This window comes from Vulpes vulpes, chromosome 16 (assembly GCF_048418805.1).
Source record: "Vulpes vulpes isolate BD-2025 chromosome 16, VulVul3, whole genome shotgun sequence".
Lineage (NCBI taxonomy): Eukaryota > Metazoa > Chordata > Mammalia > Carnivora > Canidae > Vulpes > Vulpes vulpes.
Genome location: NC_132795.1, coordinates 54125487 through 54146228, shown reverse-complemented (window position 1 = coordinate 54146228; position 20742 = coordinate 54125487). Strand labels below are relative to the sequence as shown.

The 20742-nt window shown below is 54.1% G+C and overlaps 1 long non-coding RNA gene across 19 annotated transcripts; it reads left to right on the top strand.

Annotated features, from left to right (window-relative positions):
- Positions 1–1431: 1431 nt before the first annotated feature.
- Positions 1432–19092, top strand: LOC112934046 (uncharacterized). 19 transcript variants are annotated; one of them, XR_011997762.1, is made up of 8 exons: positions 1438–2924; positions 3306–8452; positions 8960–9102; positions 9197–10255; positions 11562–12386; positions 13285–13327; positions 13934–14102; positions 17144–18980. It is a non-coding gene; the product is annotated as an uncharacterized lncRNA (long non-coding RNA). The 19 variants fall into 19 exon arrangements; XR_011997775.1 differs by having other exon boundaries at positions 1486–2924; positions 3306–3461; positions 6993–7104; positions 8960–10255; positions 17144–18979; XR_011997771.1 differs by lacking the exon at positions 8960–9102 and having other exon boundaries at positions 1486–2924; positions 3306–3461; positions 6993–8452; positions 17144–18979.
- Positions 19093–20742: the final 1650 nt, after the last annotated feature.

The following is a 20742-nucleotide window of genomic DNA, read 5'->3' as shown; positions in this document are numbered from 1 at the left end:
ATCACAGGCACCCCTGTGCCACTGGCTGGGTACCCTCGGCCAAGTCACCTAATCTCTCTGTGCCCTCGTTTCCTCTTCCGTCCCCCGAGAGTGACCTGCCTGCTCACCGCACCATGTGTTGAGGAAGGACAGATACCAGAGCAGAAGCTGTAGGGACGAGGAAAAGTGTGGTACAGATGCTAAAAGACGGGGAATGGCTCGGGAGAAGAGTTCCCAAGCAGGGAGCCCCTGACGGCAATTATATAAAAAGGAAAAAGTGTCAGGACTAGGTGTGGGGTCCCAGGGTAGAATTCCGGGGATGTTCCTTTCCTCCATGGGCCGAGTTTCCTGTCTGTGGCCACGGTGGACCTCACAATTAAAGGATACATTACATACGAGGGGGCAGCCACTGGCAAGGTTCACTCAGCGTGAGCATCCCCGGGCCCCCTGCTCAAGGCTGGCCTGGGTCCCCGGGGGCTTTCATCGGGTATGGGGGCAGAAGAAGGTGTACCCCTGGGCAGAGCCGGCGACGAATTCACCTGGTCCCGCAGCAGTGCCCTGCCTTCACCCTTTGCCCCCTGCTCCCTCTGGGTGCAGAGTGGTGGTGCCTGCTGCCCCCTGTGGCCCCGAGCTGCCTGTTTGCAGGTCCTGCCTCCCCACGTGGCAGCCCGTAGTGCTCAGGGCCATGAAGTGCCCGGGGTCGCTGTGGCTTCAGGGACCAGGAACCATCCCTAATTTTGTTTCAAAGGGGAAAAGCACTCATGTAGAGTCTGGAGACAGGCTGGCCAGGTGGGCTTTTTAAAATGGCCATTTTAGGGATTCCTGGGTGGCTCAGTAGTTAAGTGCTTACCTTTGGCTCAGGGTGTGATCCTGGAGTCCTGGGATCGAGTCCCACACCAGGCTCCCTGCAAGGAGCCTGCTCCTCCCTCTGCCTGTGTCTCTGCCTTTCTCTTTCTGTGTCTCTCATGAATAAATAAATAAAATCTTTAAAAGAAAAAATGGCCATTTTACGGGGCACCTGCCTGGCTCAGTCAGTGGAGCATATGATTCTTTTTTTTTTTTTTTTTTAATTTTATTTATTTATGATAGTCACAGAGAGAGAGAGAGAGAGAGGCAGAGACACAGGCAGAGGGAGAAGCAGGCTCCATGCACCGGGAGCCCGATGTGGGATTCGATCCCGGCTCTCCAGGATCGCGCCCTGGGCCAAAGGCAGGCGCCAAACCGCTGCGCCACCCAGGGATCCCGGAGCATATGATTCTTGATCTCGGGGTTGTGACTTCGAGCCCCACTTTGAGTGTGGAGCCTACCTAAAGATTTTTGTAAAAAAATGTTTAAGACTATTTTACATGGGATCCCTGGGTGGCGCAGCGGTTTGGCGCCTGCCTTTGGCCCAGGGCGCGATCCTGGAGACCCGGGATCGAATCCCACATCGGGCTCCCGGTGCATGGAGCCTGCTTCTCCCTCCGCCTGTGTCTCTGCCTCTCTCTCTCTCTCTCTCTGTGACTATCATAAAAAAAAAAAAAAAAAAAAAAAGACTATTTTACAAATAAATAGGCTCAGAAAGCAAAGTGATATGCCCCCCAAAACAGCAGCAGAGCTAAACTTCCAACCCAGAGTGGGTTTCAAGTTCAAATTCCCTGGACAGTAAAGGCAGGCGGACTGTTCTTGGCCCTGGGGTCAAGTTGGTCTTACCCAACTGCACCCTTGGGTCTTCCCATCTCCCCACAGCATGCACAGGCCTTCTGGCCCAGCCTGCCGCTCATTCCAGCTCCCAGTATCTTGAGTCCCTGCTGTATCCTCGGCCTGGGCTGGGTACTTAGAGATGTTATCTTATTTGCACTTCTCAGAGGTCCGGGGTGATGTTAACCCCCATTGTGCAGTCGGGGAAATCAAAGTTTAGAGAAACTTCACTCAGCAAATATTTATTAAATGTGTATTCTGTGCCAGCCGTGCCTCCTGCCCTCACAATCTGCTAGCAAAGACAAACATTCCACAGACAAAAATAGAGAATGATGGATTGTACTCAGTCATGTGACTGAAAAGACGGGGGAACTGGGAGGGAGACTAGTGGAGGGGTCAGGGAAGACCTGTCTGCAGGCGACATTTAAGGAGACACCAGAAGGTGAACGGCTGTGACTTGCCCTTAAGGCTCACACGTGAGTTGGGCTCAGAGCTGAGTCCTCCAGGTGGTTTGTGAGCTCCGTCCACATGCCTCAGTTCCCCAGGGCATACATGGACTGTCCATCTGGCCAGAGGTGAGGCACGAGGGGAGCGGTGATGAGAGGACCCAGCGTGAGTGGAACCTTGACACTGCCACCTCTTGTCACCAATGTTGAGACTAGGACACCAAGAAGCCCTGGAAAGCAGGTCTAACTTGAACAGACCTTTGGCCTGGTGATCGAAACATGAGGCAAAGGCTTTGTGTTGGCCCTGTGCCACCCCCTAAGCCAGCTCGGGGGCTGCAGGGGGCTGCTGCATGTTTACCGACCCTAGCCCTGGGCACAGTTGATTGTCCAAGGAGGTAATATAACTAAACTGGACCCAGAAGGTTCCTTCCCTTAATAAGTCAACCTGAGGTCTGTTTCTCCCCTGGAGGTGACCTACTCGAACCCACTGCATTTTCTTTTTTTTTTTTTTTTTTTTTTAAAGATTTTATTTACTTATTCATGAGAGATACAGAGAGAAGCAGAGACACAGGCAGAAGGAAAAGCAGGTTCCCTGCAGGAAGCCCGATGCAGGACTCGATCCCAGGACCCCAGGATCACACCCTGAGCTGAAGGCAATGCTCAACCACTGAGCCACCCAGGCATCTCCAGCTCACTGCATTTTCTACCCTGCATACAAATGCTCCCATGCAAAACAGAGTTTTGTGCAGCCATGGGAGCATAGGGCATTTGGGCTCAAAATATGTCAAAGCTACAAGATCTTTGTCAACGCTGTGGCAGGTAAGAACATAGGGTTTGGAGTTAGCCCTGGGTTCAGACCTTGCCTCCCATCACCAATTTAGGGTGTGATCTTGGGCAAGTCACTGACCCTGTTTAGGCTTCTGGGGTTTTTTATGGGACACCAGCTTCACAGGCCTCTGGGAGAGGGTAGATCCCTTGGCTATGCACTGAGGTCATGGCATAGAAGGTTCTACACAGAGATGAGCCCCTCCAGGCCTAGCAGCTGGGTGGTGTGGGATACAGGGTCAGACCAGCTGTGAGGCCTGGGGCAACTTACTCCACCTCCTTGAGTGATTTCTGTCTCTGCACAAGATGAATGTGCTACACCGATCATGTGTGAGTGGCCAACACAATGCGCCTCTCTCTCCCACCTCTCTGGAGGACGGACTTCCAGAGCTGGACACATGCCTCCCTCCTTGACTATACCCAGCTACCAGGCAGCCGTCACACACCTCCCAGAGGCTGTGCCAGGCCAGCCCAGCTGGCAGCTCCTGACGTCAGCTGCTAATCCGGGAAAGCTGCCTGCCAGAGATAGGGGTGAGTGGCAAAGGAAGTCGGAAACAGGTTTGAAGGTGGGTGCCCCCGGCCCCCAAGCCCCAGCCAGCCCTTCCCGTGCTCACATCAGGTGCTTCAGCAAACCCTCCCAACCCCACGCTCGGCCTCCTCCAGCTCCTAGGGTGCAGGTGTCTCCAAGCTAGGGTGGGGGGCATCCACTCCGGCTTGGATTCCAGGCTGACTCCATGTAGCTGGTCCCATGTGGGCTGCAGAGAAAGCAGAGGAAGGAGGAATCTTAGCCAGTCCTCTGAGCCCAAACTGGGGCATCATTACTCACTGCTGTCCTGGCATCTCAGCCTCATGGCACCTAGGATGTGTGTCCCATTTTACAGAGGAGGACACCAAGGCCCAATGAAGTCTTGGGTGACTTGCTTGGCCCAGATCTCACAGCTATGAAGTAGCAGAGCTGGTTGGCTCCTAAGCCCAAGCTCTTCCGTCATATCAGTCATCTCCTAGCCCAGGTGCTGGTGCTGCCAAGGCCCGTCCACACCCCCCACCTTTTCCACTTCCCTGGGCCAGCAGGGGTCAGCCAGCCAGGGCAGCCAGACCAAGGCCTGGTGGGACATCTTCCCACAGACTATCCAAGCCACCCTGGCCGGCAGCAAGGCCAGGTCCAGCAGCTGGCGTGAAGGAGGAAAAAACTGGTAACTGTCCCACAATCTGGGCTGGGACCCTCACAGTGACCCCCCACTGGGCAAATGTGTCCACTGAGGGTCAGACAGGGGATGTGACTTCCAAGAGGCCATACTGCTTCTCCTCTCCCCCACTCCTCAACCTCTTCCTTGGTCCTCACCCAACCCTGGACCAGTGTCTGTCTCTCTCCCTCCCTCACAGCGTGTCCTTTCTTCCTGGCTGCCAGGGTCAGAGGCCCTAGACAACAAGGACCTCAGAAGTTATCACCTCCAGGCCCTCCTGGAATGGATGGGAGAGAGGCCCGGAGAGGAAAAGGAGCCATCCTAAGGTCACACAACAAAATGAGATTCGGACCAAGGCATCTTGCATATCCATGTTTCCTATCTCCCAGAAATCACTTCGAGGCTGGGTGGCCCCTCCTCGCTCAGGGAGGGCACTGGCTATTCCTACTACCTGGACCATGAGCTGTTCACAAAAAGCTGGGCTCACATGGATCCAGCCTCATCCCAAGCCCATCTCCAACTTGCTGTGTGCCCTTCTGCAAGCCACATCCCTCTCTGAGCCCCTTCTTCTTTTCCTTCCCCTTCTTTTTCAAGATTTTATTTATTTATTTATTTGAGAGAGAGAAAGCACAGAGGGAGAGGAAGAAGCAAACTCTTCACTGAGGAGGGAGCCCGATGCGGGCTCGATCTCAGGACCCTGAGATCATGACCCAAGCTGACGGCAGACACTTAACCAACTGAGCCACCCAGGCACCCCTGAGTGCATAGAATCAGTGCATAGAATCAGAATCCTTATCCTGCCCACTTATCAGGGTTGCCTGGTAGATGCCTCACCCCCCTTTCCTCCACCCCACACACAAAACCACGTTCCTCACAGGCTTGCCGATGCCTGCAATTCTACCATTAGAAAGGCAGACTGGAGGGCAGAGAATGAGGTAGGTAGAGGCAGGCGATGGGGCTGGAAGTCAGCAGGGCCAGCCCACTCAGGGCTGAAGAGCGAGGCGGTCCTCCTGAGGTCTGAGTCTGGATCTCCTGAGTCTGTGGCAGAGCTGGGCCACACCCCCAACCCCATTGCTCTGTTGGAGAAGCTGCTGGGCTGAGCTCAAATCACCTTGACATCCCACCCTGGAGCCTTGCCGAGACCTCAAGTGCGAGCCTAAGGGGTGTGACCAGAGCAAGTGGAGGCGCCCGAAGCTGGGATGGAGTCCTGGGCCAGGAGCCAGTGCCCAGCCCACCAAGGACTCACTGGGGCCCTTCTTTCTCTGGGTATCAGTTTTTCCCCCCAGGCCCAAGGGCACCAGAAGTGTGGATCTCAGTACTCACGTTCACACTCTGTAACAGCACCAGGCCAAGCCCAGCCTTCACTTCCCTCTCTTCTCGGCCTCACCAACTCCCAATCATCCCTCCAGGCCCCAGTCAGTGGTCACCTCCACCAAGAAGGCTTCAACAACACTCTTAGGGCAGCCTAAGTGGCTCAGTGGTTTAGTGCTGCCTTCAGCCCAGGGTGTGATCCTGGAGACCTGGGATCGAGTCCCACGTCGGGCTCCCTGCATGGAGCCTGCTTCTCCCTCTGCCTGTGTCTCTGCCAATCTCGGTGTCTCTCGTGAATAAATAAATAAAAATCTTAAAAAAAAAAAAAAAACCACTCTTGTGGACAAGCTGCCCCCTTGCATGATTCCACACCTTCTTCTGCAGGCCTCCAGCCCGGCCAGTGCTGCCCTCACATTGAGGTGAGGATCCAGTGACTTAAAACACATGAAATCCTGAGAACAGCACCTGGCACGGAGCAAGCAGCCTTGTGTACCATCTGTCCCCCAGCAACCCGCCTGTGTCTCTCTAGCCCCATCCTCTCCCCAAGCTCCCGACACTTACCTGGCACCTCTGCCGGGAGGTCCCACAGGTATTTCACCTTAACCTGCCCAGAGGCTCCTGGTCTCCCCCAAACCTCTTCCTCCCCAGTCTTCACAGTACAGGACCCCCATTCCTCAGGTGCTCAAACCAAAGCCTGATTCTAATCTGTCCACAGACCCTATAAGTTCTAGAATCCCATGGCCACCTCTGGTGTCTGAGTTGTTTCTGTGTCCTACCTGGGTAGTGACAGCATCGCCCCACCATTTGCTCTGTTTTCACTCCCCAGTCTATCCTCACGGCAGCCTTGCTACCATATGCCACATGCTGTGGCTCCCATCACTCTCAGAAACAAACCCAAACTCAGCACAGCCTTCAACCTGCCCCTTCTCCTCCCCCTCCACGCCCAGCACCAGGCTCCAGCCACTCGGCCCTTGGGCTCCTCCTGCCCAATGCCTCCATCTCAGAGCCAGTGCACTTGCTGTCCTGTCTGCTGGAGTGATGTCCCCCAGATCTTCTCGGCCTGGTCTCATTCTCCGTGCCTGGCCTGCCTAATCCTTGGCACATGGCAGCTGCTCACTAAATGTCCCCCTAATGTACAGGGTCAGCGACAGAACAGGGCCGGGTGTCGGCAGGAGTGCTGTGTCACCACCAGGTGGCGCTGCAGACACATACCTAGGCCTTGACCTCTTCTCCAGCCTCCAGAGTTGTTCAGTCAGCAAAGCCTCCCCGGCTCTGTCCGCCTGGTGCCAGGCGGTGCTGTGGGCCCCCGGCGGACTCGGTCCCCCCCACCCCTGCCCCGCGCCTTTCCTCCAGTGGCTACTGGTGGACGTGGTCCAGGGGTATCCACAGAGGCCGAGGAGGGAGGGAGAGAAGCAGGGGGAGGCCTGCCTGCCTCCCAAGGCCTGCAGTTTAGGCACTTCCTGGGGAGCTGACATGTAGGCTGGCGGGGGTGGGGTGTGGGGACCAGGGCTCAGCCAGAGTGAGGTATCTGGGATGAGGAGTTCTGTTTGGATCTCACCTCCTTTAGTCCTCCAGCTGCTTCTGACAAGACTGGTCCTGTCTCTGAGCCTTGGCTTCCTCATCTGTCATCAGAGGATAAGACGTGAGCAAGGGCTGAAACCCTGCGTCAAGGAGCTGAGGTGGGCCACTCTAGCAGAATGAGGCTGAGAGGCTTTGAGGGGGGCCTCCCCAGTAACGGTGTGTGGGTGGTGTGTGCATCTGGGGAAAAGGTAGGTGAACAAGAAACTAGCCTCCTGCTGTATCAACCAGGCAAAATCTCTAGGGCTTTTCTTGCCTTGAGCCCTGTGACCTGAAGTGTGTGTGTGTGTGTGTGTGTGTGTGTGTGTGTGTGTGTCCGTCCGTGTGAGAGAGATAGAGTGTGTATCAGAGTCCCTGGATGTCTGTGTTTCAGTGAGTGTGTCCATGTGTGTCCACACCAGGGCACCAGGACAACTCATTTCTGTTGCAGCCCCCAGGCACCTGGTAGCTGGATCTTGTCTCTCCATCTTTCCCCAAGAGCAGCACCTGTACTGCCTGATTTGCATTCCTTTTTTTTTTCTAAGAGTTCATCCATTTGAGAGAGAGAGAGAGAGAGAGAGAGAGAGAGAGAGCATGAGCGGGGGAGGGGCAGAGGGAGAGGGAGGAGCAGGCTCCTCACTGAGCAGGGAGCCCAATGTGAGGCTCCATCCCAGGACCCTGAGATCATGACCTGAGCTGACGGCAGATACTTAACCAACTGAGCCACCCAGGCGCCCCTCTTTTGAGTTCTTCTGCATTCAGACCCCCCAGGCCCTCCTTCCCTCAGATCACAGTGTCATGCTCACTCCCATCAGCCCAGTCACGGAGGCTCTGGACTTCCTGTGGGTAAGGGGCTGAGGGCTCTGGTCCCTAGCCCCCCCTCCCCACTTCTTCATGCAAAGAGTCAGCCTGGCTCTTTCCCTTCTCAAGAGATAGAATTATTAATCACTCACTGTGTGCCAGATGCTTTACATACCTATTCATTATATCTTCACTTTACAGTATCTTTATGCCCATTTCACAGAGGAGAAAATTGAGGCTCAGATAAATGAGGTGACTTGGCTCAGACCCCACAGTAAGTGGGAATGGAACCCAGCTCTGATGGACTTCCTGCAGACACACTTGGGTGTGGGTATGGGAAGGGGGGTGCACAAGCTCTCTTGCTTGACTCCTTACCCTCCTGGTGATAAGCCATCTGCCTTGCCACCTGGCTCTTGCTCTTTTTGCTCAAGTGACCTCCTAGGAAGATGAGGGTGGTGGTGGTAGTAATGGCAGAAGACAAAGGGGCTGCTGAGGTTTTGGGGATTCCTGAGCTGGTTCTGGCCTCTCCCCATGCACCCACCCCAGTTCAGCCAGAGGTTTTCTCTACTATTCTTTCTCCCAGACCAGCTGAGCTAGCTCCCCCCCAACTCCTCATAGCCCTGCCCAGATACTGTCCGAAGAAGCCAGCCTTCCAGGTCCAGCTTCAAGGTGAGAATTCAGTGATTGTTTGCTTAGGAATAGTAATAGTGGGGATCCCTGGGTGGCTCAGCGGTTTAGCGCCTGCCTTTGGCCCAGGGCGCGATCCTGGAGTCCCGGGATCGAGTCCCACATCGGGCTCCCGGCATGGAGCCTGCTTCTCCCTCTGCCTGTGTCTCTGCCTCTTTCTCTCTCTCTCTGTGTCTATCATAAATAAAAATAAATAAATAAATCTTTAAAAAAAAAAAGGAATAGTAATAGTAATAATAATAATAATAATAATAATAATATCTGCCATCGGTTGAGCACTAAGTGTCCAGCCTATACTAAGCACTTTTCAGGTGGTCTCTCAAAGCAGTATTTCCCACAACGAGAATTGCATCCTATTATTATCCCCATTTTTCAGGGGAGGAAACTAAGGCACAGAGAGGTGAAGTCACTTTCCCAAGATCACACAGCTAAGACATGCCATAGGCAGGTTTTATTTTTTTTTAATTTTTCTTAATTTATTTATGATAGTCACACACAGAGAGAGAGAGAGAGAGGCAGAGACACAGGCAGAGGGAGAAGCAGGCTCCATGCACTAGGATCCCGGGTCTCCAGGATCGCGCCCTGGGCCAAAGGCAGGCGCCAAACCGCTGCGCCACCCAGGGATCCCACAGGCAGGTTTTAAACCAAATCTATCTGGGTCTAGAGTCTGTGTTGCACTATAGTGAAGAGTCAAGACATGGATATTCTTTTTTTTTTTTTTTAAAGATTTTATTTATTCATGAGACAGAGAGAGAGAGGCAGAGACACAGGCAGAGGGAGAAGCAGGCTCCCTGCAGGGATCCTGATGCAGGACTCGATTCCAGGACCCCAGGATCAGAACCTGAGCCAAAGGCAAACGCTCAACCACTGAGCCACCCGGGTGCCCCAGGACATGGATATTCTAAGGTCCCATCCCCCCTACTTGCTATGAGCTGCAGAGGTATCTGAGACCACCGACCCCAGGCTGGGCTGGGCTAGGCAAGGTAGGTCCACCTCACCTCACGAGGACTGGAGGACAGAAGAACCTTGGATTCCAGTTACTGTGCAAATCACTCTTCTCCTTTGAGCCTCATTTGCTGAAGGAGGCCTCTGGCCTTGCCCCGCCTCCCAGGGCAGCTGTGAGGATAGAGGAGTCAAGGCTGCCATTGTCAAATGGATTTTTCCAGTAGAACCTCATTTTCAACCACAATCTCACCCAGAAGGCCAACATATGGAACTGATAAAAGGGGTGTTTCATCAGGATAAATTTCTAAGCTAAAGGTGCTGACAGGTCTTTAGTCTAAAGTCACTTTAGAGGGTAAGTGTGTGACACTTGTGATGGACACACACCCTGCTTGGGGGTTGGTAAGGGCTATGGTGTCAAGGGCTACCCCAGCACCCAGTCTATTCCTGCAGCTTGTTTGAGCTATACAGCATCAAGAAAGCCTTGAGGCCTGCTGGCAAAAAAAAAAAAAAGAAAAAGAAAAAGAAAGAATTTAAGCTCTGGTGATAGCTGTACAGCCCAGCCAGGGGTTCTGGGTGTCTACAGAGCCCATCTGATAATCCCTGGCCCTGGCTGTGGGGCCCTGGGCAAATCCCTTGCCCTCTTTGGGCTTTAGGAGGCACAGGAGGCTGGGGTCCACCTCCGGGGCCACATCTGTTTCCCTCAGTAGGTCTGGATTTGGTGATCAGAGACACTGGGCCAAGGACCTGGCTCCCCACTGCCCCTCAGCAGCCTGGTGGGTGCAGAAACAGACCGTGTGCAGAGAAAACCTTCAAAGACTGGCCTGGGAGCTCAGCTGGCAGGTGGGAGACAGCAGGGATGAGGTGAGGTGGGATGGGGAGGGGCCAGGGAGCTGACCATGCCCTGAGAGTTTAAAAATAAATCCCGTCAGAGTGCTGTTAGCTCCAGCCAGCCCCAGCTTCCAGGGCCCTGTGACATCACCAGGGCACGGGATGTCCTTGGCAGGGCCTGGGGGTGGCAAGGGGGGGGGGGCGTAGGGGGTCCTGATTTGCCCTTTCTGCTGTGTTTGGGGAGAGCCCGCCTGGCTTGTCCTGGACAAGAGAGGCTGCTGGGGATCTGCACTTGAGAACATTCCATTTTGCATCTGAGAAAACGGAGGCCCCAACTTTGAGAGATTTGGCAGGTCTGGAACTTGAAGCCAGCAGTGCTTGCTCTCAAGTAGTGGTTCCTGAAGCCTGGTGTGCATGGGACAGGGGACCATTTGGGGAGAGGTCTCTCTTGGATGGAGGTCAGGGGGAGGCACCAAATGAGCAAATGCCTAGCGCTGTGCTGGACATTGTTCAGAACAAACCAGCTCCTCCTGACCATCCCCTGCCTCTGCATCTCACTCTGACCCTTAGGAGGAACAGATTAGAGCTGTCCCCATTTTATAGATGAGGAAACTGAGATCCAGGGAGACAGAATCACCTACTCCAGTCCTCATAGGCAGCCTATCATGCCCATCTGGATGAGGTCCAGTATCCCCAGGCAGTCCCCAGCTTGAGCTAATAGAAAGGTGGAGGGAGGGTGGCTGTAGGGGCTGGGGGAAAGTGAGGTCGCCCCGAGGAGACAGGGAAGGGCTGGAAAGGAGACCCTGCCGGCTCTGCTACTGGGGCACCCCATTCCTTGGGCCTCCCCCTCACCCCTCTCCCTCCTCACCCCTCCTCTTTGGGCTTTCCACCCCCTTGCACTCGGGACAAAGTCAGGCCTTGCCTGGTCAAGGCTTTCCCTGCACATCCAGCCTCATCTCTCATCACGTACTTGACAGACTCTAAGCCTCAGCCTCAAACCGCTTCTAGATCCCTACAGCGATTGCTATTTCAGGCGTCTGAGCAGTTGAACAAACTGTTCCTGCTGCCTGGAATGCCCCCTCCTGTGTCTTCCTGGGGAACTCCTGTTCATCCTTCACAGTTCAGCTCTGAGCTGTCAATGCTCATCAGACCACAACCTGATCAGGATTGATTGCTGTGTGTGCTGCCCACCTTTCTTCCTGACCCACTCTGCTTGTAGGGCAGGAACTGTATTGTATTCCCTTTTCTGTGCCAGTGTCTAGCTAGTGCTTGGATGAAGGAATCCAATTGGGTCCTGAGCCTGTTTGTTTCTCGCCAGGTACCTTGTCCAGGTCACATCCCGTCTCTGAGCTTTGTAAGATGGACAAGGCCCACTTCGCAAGGTTGCTGGAGAATGGTAGGATCTACTGGGCCCCTTAGTAGGCACTAAAGGGCTTTACCTGTGTGAAGGGTGTTGCTCCACCTCCACAATTCAGGCAGTCCCTGGCCACAAACCCCAATCTAACCCCCCCCCCCCACGGCAGGCCCCTCACTCCTCTGCCCTGTCTTTCCACCCTGTCCATCAAATCAAAGCAAGGACAGTCCCAACCTGCCACCCTCCTGCCACTTGCTTGCTCCCTCCCCCCAAAGCAACCCCAAGACAGCTCCCAAACCTCAGAAAGCCCAAGCTCCCCTAGGGAGCCTGTTTCAAATGCTGAGTCCCAGGCCTCACCCCCAGAAGGCCCACGCAGAGGGGCCTGGCGTGGAAACCCAGAATCAGCACTGTTAAGCAGCCGCCCGGTGGTCCCGATCCACCTTTGGGGGCCTCCTGAGCGCAGCACGGAAGCCCAAGATGATCCCTGACCCGGGGCAAAGCGGCAGAGCCAGGGCCACGGAGCAGGGAATGGGGGCGACCTCGGCTGGTGTCTGCCTGCGGCCTTTCCTCCACTTCCCGGGGAGGGGGGTAGGCGAGCAGGCCCTAAGCCAGGGGCTTCGGCGAGGGGCTCCCTCAGCCCCCTGGCCCCCGGGGGACCCCGGCGGCCCGCACCTGCCGCACACCGTGTGCGTGCGGGCCCCCAGGCCAGCCCCGCCGCCGCCTCCCGTCAGACCGTCTGCTGGGGAGCCAGACGCGGATATAAATAACAGCGAGGCCAGGCCGGATGAAGTAAGTGCGAGCGGAGGGAGGCAGGAGCCGCCGGGGAGCGGGGGAGGCCGACGCGCGCGGCGGGGAAGGGGCGGCGCGGGCCCGGGTGACCTTGGCGCAGGAGGAGGCGGGGCCCCGGCCCGAAGGGTGCCGTCGCGCAGCCCGCGGGGGCGCAGGGGGTCCGCGGGCCCGGAGCCCGGCTCGGAGCCCGCCCCGTCCGCTCGCGCCCGCGCCCGCGCCCGCGCCCCCCGCCCCGGCCCCGCGGCTTGGCTGGCGCGGGGGGGGTGGCGCGCGGCTGCGGGAGGGCGGCGCCGCCGGGCCTGGCTAGGAGGGCCGCCCCCATTGGCTGCCCGCGCCGCCCCGCCCCCGTTACGTAACCCCCGCCCCCCGCTCCCCCGCCCCCGCCGCCGCGGGGGCTCGGGGCCCGGAAAGGAGAGGCCCCGGCCCCTCCCTGGGCGCGGTCCTGCGTGGCTCAGCACGCTCCGCTGCTGCTGAACGCCCAGGGGAAACTGAGGCGGCTCCCTGACGGGGCCCCGCGACCGGGTCCCCGCGGGGATGGGGTGACCGCGCTGGCTAGGAAGGATCCCTCGGCTTACAGGGGAGCCCAGACTGTGATGGGAGCCCCAGAACGGCCGCGGGGCCGCGGGGCCCGGCCTGCTCCTCCGCGCGAAGGGCCCCTCGCTGACCAGGACCGGAGGGGCCCCGGGGTCCCCTGCGCCCGGAGCCTTCCAGAGCTCCCGCCCCTCTCCCTGCCCGTGCCTGGGCCACAGTCTGTCTTGAATTCTAAAGTCAGGCAGTGACCCTCGCTAGTGACTGATTCCTCCCCCTGCCCCATGGTGCCCTTGGCCAGACTTTGCCTCTCAGAGCCTCAGTATCCCCACCTGTAAACTTGGACTGCTAGTGGGCTCTTGTGTTGCAGGGAAGAAGCGGGGCGTGTCAGCACCTGCTGAGGACTTAGGGAGGTAACTGTGACCTGTTCTAATTCTCCCCTAATGCCCTCCCAGGATCTGGCACCGTGCAGGACCCGAGCCTAACCTTGGGTCCCTGTGGACCTTGGCCTTTGCGCAGGGAGCACATGGCCCAGGCCTGCCTTGTGGCCTGGCCGGAGCTGTGGGCAGGGCTGGTCCTCAGGGCCTGGTACCTTCTAAGAGCAGATTTGGGGGTACCCCGGGTGGCCCAGTGGTTTAGTGCCGCCTTCAGCCCAGGGCCTGATTCTGGAGACCCGGGATCCAGTTCCACGTTGGGCTCCCTGCATGGAGCCTGCTTCTCTCTCTGCCTGTGTCTCTATGTCTCTTGTCTCTCTCTCTAATAAATAAATAAAACCTTTTAAAAAAAAAAAAAAAAGCAGATTTGGGGATAAGAGAAGTATCTGCCCAAGCCTTCTGTGTGCTGCTCAGACTCGATGGGAGCCTCAGTCCCTTCATCTACAAAACTGGGCAGATCAACACCCCCTCCTTCCCCTCCTCCCCAGCCTCTACCAGGGTAAGAGGAAAGGCTGTTTTCCCTGCTCCCAGTTATTGGACCTAAACTGAGTCCAGGACTTTCTGTTCATTTCACCCTCCAACAAGTGAGAATTGGTGTCCTGTTACAACTGAGGAAACCAAGAGGTGGAGTAACTCCTCCAGCTAGGGCGACCAACCATCCTGGTTTGCCTTGGACTGAGGGGTTTCCTGGGACACAGTACCTTCGTTGGGAAAACTGGGAGTCACGCTACCTCCAGGACACACACCTCACAAGGTACAGTATCTGAGTCCAAAGTCTGGCAGCCCCTCTCCAGGCTGTATTTCCCTCTATTAATATTTGCTAAATGAATGAATACATCGCTCCCCACAACTGTCCCTCACCTTGGCTTATATATCTGGATACAGTTTGGACTCTGCCAGAAATGTCCTGTGGCAAGTGAGCATGGTCTCTGGGTTCAGCTGCTGGGTTTCTAGGACTCCTCCCTCAGGCCCTCCCTGGCTCAACTCCACCTGAAGGAATCCCCTGGGGTCTGCCCATCGGGCTCTTGCGCCTTTTCCTATAGGGGTGGGGAGCCACCTGCCCCTAATATCAGCTGTGCCACTTTGCTGAAGCTCAGTGTTCTCGCTTAGAAAATGAGGAAGATAAAACCTGCCTTCAGGTTGCTGCCGGGATTCAGGGAAATGTAGGCAAAGTTCCTGGCACACAGGAGGCCCTCAATACATAGACGTTACCATTGCCTTATTAACGTGGCCATTAGAGCCCACTACTCCGTCAGGTGCCTCCTCCGTGAGGGTTAACTATCTTAAATGCCCCCCGTGCCTTCAAGCCCAGAGAAGTAGGTGCCATATTTCAGGTGAAGATCGGAGTTTCAGAGAGGTTGTGAGGTGCCTAAGGTCATGGTGGAATGGCGCAGGGCCAGCACTTGCAGGGCACTTACTCTTGTAGAGCTTTGCTCAAGGGTGGGCAGCTGGGAGCCATATGGGGAAACTAAGGCAGACATTAGGGAAGGGATTACTGAGGCCCTCACAGGGCACCAGGTCCCCTCGTCTCCCTCCCAGACAAGCTGCTTCTCTCTTTGCCCAAGGTGGCAGGTCAGGTTGTGCGAACAAGCCCTTTGCTCAAGCCAGGCTGCTCCCCGCCCCCAGTCGGCCGGCTGCCCATACCCTCTGCCAGCTACTGTTCCCTGTCGGCCAGCCAAGCTGTGAAGCAGTCCAGGACATTGTGTCCAGAGAACGGGCCAAGCAGGCCCCCCTACCGGTGGCCGATGACCTCCAGCCCTGCCCCTCTGGGCATCAGGCCAGCCTGGCCTGTCCCATCCCCTCTGTCCGTCACAAACAGGAGGCCGGAGCAGTCCTCCCAGAGGCCAGGAGTGCACCTCACCCCCTCCTGCCTCCCTGGCGAGCCCAGCTCATGAGGGTGCCCCTCCTGCAACCCCTGCCCTCTCCCCAGAAGGCAACCCTGATTCCGGACAGGGTGGGCTCCCTAGGGTGCCTGTGAGGAGAAGCCAGCTGGGCTCCTGAGAAACGTGTTTTCCTGCCCCGGGTGTATCTACCCTGCCTGTCCCCAAATGCAGCTGAGCCAAGGCGAGAGGCCCCCTTGGGCAGAGAGCTGGCCGTGGGGGGGCTCTGTGCCCTCGTGAGCCGGGCTCAACCCTGTTCCACACCATATGGCCCAGGGAGCTGTAGAGAGGGCCCCAGATTCTGGCATGGCCACACCACCCAGCTGAGGCTACACATGAGACATGGGGACCCCCCTGGCCCGCTTCCCTCACTCCCCCCACCTCGTGTTCCTGCCTGGTCGCCGTATTGTTTCCCTGAAGTTATTTCTGTGCATGGTTTTCATTTATGTATCAGGTTTATTACCGCTCTTGCCTCCGAGGACGGGGGTCCTGGGAGGGCAGGGACCGTGTTGTCCTTGTTCCATCTCCAGTACTGAGAACACAGGACTTTGCACATAGTAGGGCAACGTGTATTTGTGGAATGGACCATCAAGTATGGGCTTGTGCCTTCTAGTCACCACGATCAAAATACTGAATTTTCCCATCACCCCCAAGTTTCCTTGTTCCCATTTTTAATCCCTTTCTCCTGTCTCTTTCCCTCCTCCTCTCCTGTCCTAGGCATCTACTAATCTGCTTTTTGTCACTACGTGATTAGTTAACATTTTCTAGAATCATCTGTAAATGGATTCAAATCATATATATATATATATATATACATAGTCAGACTTTCACTCATTTTAATATTTTGAGGTTCATTCGTGTTTGTTGCATGTGTCAGAAGCTCATTTCTTTTTATTGTTGTGGAGTATTCCATAGTATGATATATTGGAACTTGTTCAACTGTTCACCCCTTAAAGGACTTTTGTGTTGTTTCCCATCTGGGGCTAACACATAAAGCTGCTGTGAGCATTGTGTACAAGTCTTGGTATGGACATTCATTTTCTTTTTCTTTCTTTCTTTCTTTCTTTCTTTCTTTCTTTCTTTCTTTCTTTCTTTCTTTCCCTTCCTTCCTTCCTTCCTTCCTTCCTTCCTTCCTTCCTTCCTTCCTTCCTTCCTTCCTTCCTTCCTTCCTCTTAAAGATTTTGTTTATTTCAGAAAGAGAAAGCACAAGTGGAGGGGAGGAGCAGAGGGAGAAGGAGAAGTAGACTCCCTGCTGAGCAGGGAGCCCAACACAGGGCTCGATCTCAGGATCCCAGGATCATGACCTGAGCTAAAGGCAGACCCTTAACCAACTGAGCCACCCAGGAGCCCTGATTTCCTTTTTTTATGAGCAAATAATTAGGAACAGAATGGCTGGATCCCATTGTAGGTTATGTGATTAACTTCTAAAGACTCTTCCAAATTATTCTACAAAATGGTTGTAACATTTTGCATTCCCACCAGCAGTGTATGAAAGTTACTAATTCCTCCTCATCTTTGTTAACACTTGGTATTGTCAATCTTTTAAATTTTAGCTGCTTTAATAGGTGTGTTTATTGTGGTGTTAGTTTGCATTTTTCTTTTTTTAAAAGACTTTGTTTATTTATTCATAAGAGACACAGAGACCGAGAAGCAGAGACACAGGCAGAGGGAGAAGCAGACACCTTGCAGGGAGCCCAATGTGGGACTTGATCTCAGAACTCTGGGATCATGCCCTGAGCCAAAGACAGATGCTCAACCACTGAGCCACCCAGGTGTCCCAATTTGCATTTTAGAAAAATGACTGATGATGAACAGTTTTTCATGTGCTCATTTACCATTTCCATATCTGTTTTTTAAGATTTTATTTATTTATTTATTTATTTATTTATTTATTTATTTATTTATTTATTTATAGAAAGAAGGAGTGTGGGGGAAGGACAGAGAGAATCTTAAGCAGACGCCAAGCCAAGCATGGAGCCTGACATGGGACTTGATCCCATAACCCTCAGATCACAGCCCTACCTGAAATCGAGTCGGTCACCCCAATTGACTGAACCACTCAGGCACTCCCATTCATGTATCTTCTTTGTGAAGTGTCTGTTCAGATCTTTTGCCCAGTTTTGTATTGTGTTGTTTGTTCTCTTATAATTGAGGGGTGTTTTGTTTTGTTTTCTAGATGTAATTGACCTATAACATATTAGTTTCAGGTGTATGACATAATGATTTGATATTTGTGTATATTGCAAAATGATATAATTGAGTTTTGAAAGTTCTTTATAGGTTCTGTATAAAACACTTTTATCAGAGGCATATAATTTGCAAATATTTTCTCCCAGTTTCTCCCAGTGGCTTGTCTTTTTATCTCTTACCAGTGTCTAAGGGTACTTTAAAAAAATTATTTTATTATTTTTTTTATTTTAAGGATTTATTTATTTATTCATGAGAGACACAGAGAGAGAGAGGCAGAGACACAGGCAGAGGGAGAAACAGTCTCCATGCAGGGAGCCCAACATGGGACTCAATCCCAGGTCTCCAGGATCACGCCCTGGGCTGAAGGCGGTGCTAAACTGCTGAGCCACCCAGGCTGCCCCCTTTTTTTTTTTTTAAATAAAGTTCAGATTATCAATTTTTTCTTTTATGGATTTTTTTTTGGGAGTCAGATCTAAGAACTCTTTGCCTAACTCAAGATCACAATGATTTTCTCTTCTGTTTTCTTTTAGAAGTTGTTAGTTTTAGTTTTATATTTCTGCCTTTGGGATATCTCTGTGGCTCCTTGAAGGGCACCATCTGCACTGGCTGTGCCCATGGCTGCACCCCTCACCTCTCCACTCCTGAGTCTCATTCCTCTGCTGGCCTCCCTGCTGACTGCCTGGAGCCCCCCAAGGCTCAGTCCGGGTGTCATCTTACCAGCCCATGCTGGAACGCTCGGCCTGTGTTCTGTGCCTGAACTCCTGGCTCACGAGCTCAGTCAGCCCTCTGCAGAGCCCTCCTGGGCTGGGTGGGAGCCTCTTCTGGGCACTCATGTCTCCCTGCACTTTTTTCTGTCATGGATCCGATCAAGGTGTTGAAGTCATAGTGACCTGGGTCTAGTTTCCATCATCAGACGTATCCTTCGCTTCCTCTGGCCCACGCTCTGGGCCACTGTGTCCAGCTCAGGGCCGGGCTCAAAGGAGGGGTTCTGGGAAGATTTGTTGATTGTGTGAGGGAACTGTCTCTGCCAGCCAGACATGGGGCAGCTTGGGGGTGAGAGACTTAAGCCTCACAACTAAGATAAAATCCCATGATGTGGCCCTGAGGCTGTCTTTGAGCCGATCTGGGGCTTTTTGCTCTTGTTTCCTGGTGGCCTTCTCTTTTCCTAAGCAGACCATGTTTGTTCCCGTCTTGCCCTTGCAGCAAGCTGCTCGCTCTGCTACTTCTCCTGTAATTCAGGTCATCGATGGAGAGCCGCCTCCTTGGGAAGGCCCCTTCTTCCCCTGACCAATCTAAAGGAGCCACTTGGTCACTAGCTACCATCACTGGTTGTGACTGTCTTCACCACCCATCTTCATGGCCCATCCTCACTGTCTGACATTTTCTCATTTATTCGTGGTTAATAACACATCGTCTTTAGGGGAGCAGGGATTTTTTTCCTGTTGTTCACACTTATTTCCCACATGCCTGGAACAGTGTCCAGCATTTATGGGGGACTCCATGCTGTATGATGTCTGTTAAGTGTTGAGTAGAGTGGGCGGGGGGTGGGGGTGACTGGGTGACGGGCACTGAGGTGGGCACTTGACAGGATGAGCACTGGGTGTTATTCTATATGTTGGCAAATTGAACACCAATAAAAAATAAATTTATAAAAATAAAAAAATTAAAAAAAAAGTGTTGAGTAAAAAAAATAAAAATAAAATATAAAATAAAAATAAAATAAATAAAATAAAATAAATAAAATAAAATAAAATAAAATAAAATAAAATAAAATAAAATAAAATAAAATAAATAAAATAGTGTTGAGTAGAGCCAGACAGGGCACAGCTAGCCAGAGGACCCAGCTGTCCCAGTGGGTGGGCCAGGCCTCTTCTTCTCCACAGTCCTCCTCACTCAGCCCTGCCACAGCCCAGCAGTCTTCTGATCAGAGGGAGAAGGAGAAGGCCCTCATGCCTTGGGCAGGGGGTGAGGAGGTCTCTGCCAGGACTCACGTGGTCCTGCCCAGGACTTAGCCCATCACTCTTCCCTCCCCTCCCTGGGAAAGGTGCTACAGCTCAGGACTCTCATCAGGTCTTGGGAGTCACCGAGACAGGAAGAGGTATTGGCCCAGGGATTGGTCTAGCTGGCCAGGGGCCCAGCCCTGCTATGCCTTGTGGTACGGGACAGGTGTCAAGAGAGAAGAGAAGTTTTCAAGGTTACACAGAAGTTAGCAGCTGTGAGGACCAAGAGCCCACTTCTCTTGCTGGCAGTGAAATCCCCCAAACTAAAAACCAGGGATCAGTAGGTTCCTATTGCCCAGGGGCTTGGAGACTTCTTGGCTGGTTCCAACCTGTCCTTAGGCCCTGCCCAGGCATGACTTGGCCCAACTGGCCAGGCCCAAGGGAAGGATGGAGGAGGGTGAGAGTGTGCTCCTCCGCCCCTGACTCACTCAGCGGGAGGGGGCAGCGGGGAGGACCAGACAGAGGCATCCCCTTGGCCTATGGGTGGGCCTTGACTCAGGCAGACAGTGACCAAGGGAGCAGGGCCCTCCTGCTGCCATGACTCACACCCACCCGCCCATCTGTTCTCCAGAGAGAAACTCCCAGGAGGTTTCAGGACGCAGGTCAAGACTGAAGGCTGGGCCTCTGGAGAGGACAAGTGGCAGTTAGCATAATTTATAGTATGGGGTGGAGGGCATTGCTGGGGCCGAGCGGCCTCCCACCCTGGCAGAGGGCAGGGCAGGGGCCGGCCTCATCTCCGCTCCAAGGATGGAGTTTCCTTTTGTGCCCCAGCCTGGTCCTGCTGCTGGAGGGCTTGGGTTTCGGCCTGTTTGCTGATGATGCAAGGGAGCCTCCAGGACGGGCTGGCCTGTGGTGGTTGAGATCGGACGGTAATGGCCCTGGTGAAGCAAGTGAGACACTTGTTTACTCTGGGCTGGCTGCAGTGCGAGGCATTTTTCACTTGTTATTTCACTTCATTTTCACAATGAGCATAATTATTATCCGCATTTTATTTATTTTTAAAGATTTTGTTTATTTATTTGAAAGAGCGAGAGATAGCAAGCACAGGTGGGGGCACAGGGTGAGGGAGCAGCAGACCCTGCCCTGTGCAGGGAGCCTGATGCGGGGCTCGATCTCCCGACCCTGAGATCATGACCTGAGCCGAAACCAAGAGTAGGATGCATAACTGACTGAGCCGCCCAGGCAGCCCTATTATCCCCATTTTAGAAATGAGGGAAATGAGGCTCCAGAGGAGGTGAAGTGGTTTGCCTGTGGTCCCCCAGGGGAGCAGCAGGGGTGGGCCTGGAAGCCAGGGATTCTGAGGGGCTAGAGCAGTCTCTTCCCT